The sequence below is a fragment of the Sinocyclocheilus grahami genome, unplaced genomic scaffold (assembly GCF_001515645.1).
Source record: "Sinocyclocheilus grahami isolate Dianchi unplaced genomic scaffold, SAMN03320097.WGS_v1.1 scaffold431.1, whole genome shotgun sequence".
NCBI classification, from domain to species: Eukaryota; Metazoa; Chordata; class Actinopteri; order Cypriniformes; family Cyprinidae; genus Sinocyclocheilus; species Sinocyclocheilus grahami.
The window spans coordinates 1,083,353-1,087,453 of record NW_015505610.1 but is presented as its reverse complement, the minus strand read 5'-3'; the positions used below and the strand labels follow the sequence as shown (position 1 = coordinate 1,087,453).

General features: G+C 48.3%; 1 protein-coding gene across 1 annotated transcript in view; it reads left to right on the top strand.

Moving 5' to 3' along the window:
- Positions 1 to 4,101, top strand: part of LOC107551742 (myelin basic protein-like) — a 30,404-nt gene that overhangs the window by 8,201 nt on the left and 18,102 nt on the right. The gene's annotated exons all lie outside the window — the stretch shown is intronic.

Here is a 4,101-nt window from a genome sequence, read left to right as displayed (position 1 = left end):
AGGCTCTATAGCGTCTCCTTCCCGTAGGACTGCGATCTCTGCGCACGCAAGACGGGCATCTGCTGCTTTCACTAACGTAAAGTGGACACCCCTGAACTTGGGAGGGCGCCGGGCGAACTGAATCGCATCGCATAGCCGAGCCTGACGGTTCGAAGGGCCATCGAGACGGGCTGGGTAGCTCTAGCCAGGCTCCCAGACACCGCGTAAGTGGCATCAACGGAACTACAGGCGTACCTGCAGTGGGGCAGTGCGGAAGAATGCAGGGACCCGGCCCGTCCGAGGCGGGGTCTGGGTGTGCGTAACACTGACCTGTGTTTGAGCAGAGGGTGTGTGGGTAGTCCATTGGTTCGTCCTCCCGATCCGCCCACTGCTGCTCACTGGCGAGAGAGGAGGGTGAGTGTGATACGGCTCTGGATCGTTCACAACCCCATGTCCCCTCAGGGGACCCAGAGGTAGAAGAAATTGCTCTTTTGTCGGGTACCACTGACCGCAAGGTTTTGCTGGAGGCTGCTGCGGACGCTGCGCGGGAGCGGGGGTGGTGGCCGGGGGATCTCCACCGTGTCGCCGAACAGGCCGGTCTGGGACACGGGGGCGTTTCAAGAATCTTGTCTTGTCCGTCTTGCGCATGTTGGCCAGACACAGCCAGAGATGGCATTCCTGGACCACCATAGTGGACATCGCACAACCCAGAGACCGTGCCGTAACCTTCGTCGCTCGTAGCGCGAGGTCCGTCGCGGTGCGGAGTTCTTTGAGAACCGGAGTTCTTTGAGAACTTCCGGGTCGTGACCACCCTCGTGCAAGTCCCTCAGTGCCTTAGCCTGGTTCACTTGCAGTAACGCCGAAGCATGTAAGGCGGACGCAGCTTCTCCACAGGCCGTATAAGCACTGCCGATCAAGGCCAACGAGTGCCTACAGGCCCGGGAGGGGAGCAACGGTTTGCCCCGCCAAGTGTTAGCGGCATTTGGACACAATTGCATCGTAACCGACCGCTCCACCTAGGGAACTCCCGCGTACCCCTGCGCTGGACCCCCATCAAGGGTGGTGAGGGAGGATAAGCCACTGGGCCGGTTTCTGGCAGTGAAAGGTGCCGTCCACGACCCAGCAATCTCGTCATGCACCTCCGGAAGAAAGGCACTGGGGTGGGGCCCTGAGAACCAGCGCGCGCCACCCCGAGAAACCAATCGTCCAATGTTGAGGGTTCGGGTCGCGGTGGAAGATTCCACTCGAGCCCGACACTCTCAGCAGACCGGGAAAGCATAGCCATCATTTCCGGGTCCGTATCCGGCACCGCTGACCACGCTGACGGATCTTTATCCCCGGAGAAATCCGGCTCACCCTCCGCTACTGCAACCGACATCCGGTCGTTGGGGGGAGCCTCGGAAGAAACAGGTGGTACCCCCTGGGAGGGTCCAGCCTGCTCTTTTGAAAGCTCCGCTGGTTTCGGAGTGCCGGCTGCCTGGGGCATCCCCGGAGGGAAATTCCTCACCGTGACCTGACCGTAAGACCAGTCCGCCCACTGCCAGAAGAACGGCGCCCCCGTCTGCCGCCAGAGGGAACCCCAGATCTAGGCAGTGGCACGGGTACTCTGCCCCCTTGCAGGTAACGAAGTCTGGTCCGCAACTCCGAGGTGGTCATACCCCCGCAATGGGAGCATGAGTCATCCACGAAAGCCACCTCAGCGTGCTTCATGCCTAGACACGAGAGGCAGCGATCGTAACCATTACCCGGCACCAGGTAACGACCGCACCCAGAAACACACGGATGGTACGACATCTTTAAAAAGACGCGTCTTTAAAAAGACGTTCCACCCGTGAAGCTCTTTTAGATGTAATTTGCTCTTTTAGTGTGCTGAAGCGCACAGGGGAGATGGCCGTCTGCAACACACACAGGGGTAGTGCAGCCTGTTGTGTGCAACCCACTCGACATGGGAAAGCCCCCGCCGCTGAAGCGCCGTCCACCAGCACGAGAGCGTGCTTGACTGTAGCTTTACTCTTAGCAGAAGGTCAGGAGCAGAATGATAGAACCGCTCGGCTCCGAAGCGAAAAGCTGAATATGCGCTGCATCTGCTGCCTACTTATACTCACGCTGTGATCAGCAGCAGCTGGATGCAATAATCGCATGCCAATGTGCATTGGCTCGTTTAGTTTACACTCGAAGTAGATTGGTCTCTCTAAGCGAGATCCCAATTTGTCGGTCACAGACTGAAAGGGAATGTATGTTTCTGTGGATGAATACACATTCTGGCTTCCCAATATATTACAACAACAGCGATGAGAGAAGAAGAAAAAATCGGGTGCCTTGCATTATGTTGCAGTAATTTAACCTTCATCCAGGGGAAAAATTAAGTACACTATTTGTGATTGTCACTTCTTCACGTTAGATTCAATCATTTCTGACAGTTGACAAAATCAAGGCATTCACCATCCTGGATGCAAAGACTGGTCTTACATGTGTCTCACTGAGAAATCATAAATGCGGTTTCAGAAAGCCATGCTGATAAATGTCCAATAGTGTTTCAAAAACGCATGAAGCAGCTAATCAAAGAACAACCATTTACATCATTAATACTGTTTGGGAATATATCCATTAAGGCAAGAGATAAGCATCTTCAGATATGAAGAGATTAGTAGCTACAAACCCTAAAATCAAGCCAAGCCATTTCATTATATAGTTTCTAAGGTGCTACAGTATGTGTGGGCTACTGTCTCAGTCCACAGGGAGTGTTACATTAGATCCCAGTGCAACAGAAGCTACATGCTGCCCTCTTGTTGATAATAATGGATTACAGAAATTACTTGAAATTACCAACTGCTTGGTAGTAAATGTCATGTTACAGTGAGATAATCACTCCCTGTATATCAGCTGATAAGCCAGGATGGAAAATTATGCTTATAGAAATGTTGCATTTACATCTAAAGCTCTGCTGTGTTTCAGAACTGCTGCTTGGCCTCATCTGTTTATCACATAGGCTATTCCATCAATACCATGATGCAGCACTTGGTATTAGCATGTCTTGGGTGACCAATCCCAAGTGATCATATGCAAATGATGCATAAATGGCATCTGAAACTTTTTTTTGATCTGTTCATTCAAACCACCTACAAAGGCAGTCAGGTATCCAGTGCTCAAATGTAATGTTTTATGTTTTTTTAGTTTAATATACTTAACAATAGCATCATTTAAAGTAACATCTCACACTATTAATTAGAGGTCTTGCAATAAAATCCCAGAAGAATAAATTTTCTCAGCTACATTTTTATGATTTCACTAGCCAGGTTTACATAGGCTTGCACATATTTTTATGCAGACTTTTACATTGAAACTACAAGATGCGAATAGATCTGGAAACTTCAACAATCAAATGAAATTTCAAAAATGTGCATATTTGTGTATACATTCACTTGATGTGTGTATATTTTTTATTTGGTAAGCAGACGCGCATAAACTACAATGGAAGCCCATCCAATTCCTAGACTTCAATTTCATTGTTCAAATTTATTTGTATAGCGCTTTTCGTGATACAAATCGTTGCAAAGCAACTTTATAGCAAATTAAGTTTCTGCAATATTTAGTAGTAGCTTATCAGTGGTGACTGTCAGTTAATGTACATATGGCAGAAATGTACGGAAAAATCAATTAAAGACGTAATCAAACAGACGATGAACACTATTAACAGCAATTATTATATGATGCAATCAAACTTATAGCAAAATGTGGTAGTTCTGTATGTTGTTTCAGGGTTGGCATAATCTGAGGTCCTCTGAGGGGTTGGCATCATCTCTTCTCAGGTGTTCTGGATCCAGACTGAAGCTTGTGTAAATCCTAGTTACGCAAAAACAGAGAAACAAATAGAGACATAATTAGCGTAGCTGCTGTTCCAACCAAGCAAAATTGATTTGTTTAACCCAAGCTAAAGAATAATAATGTACATTTGATCAGATATAACTGTAGTACAAGATTATGATATGCATTATTGGAATGCTTGGCCAAAGAGATGTGTCTTTAATCTAGATTTAAACAGAGAGAGTGTGTCTGAACCCCGGACGTTATTAGGAAGGCTATTCCAGATTTTGGGAGCCAAATGCAAAAAAGCTCGAGAAG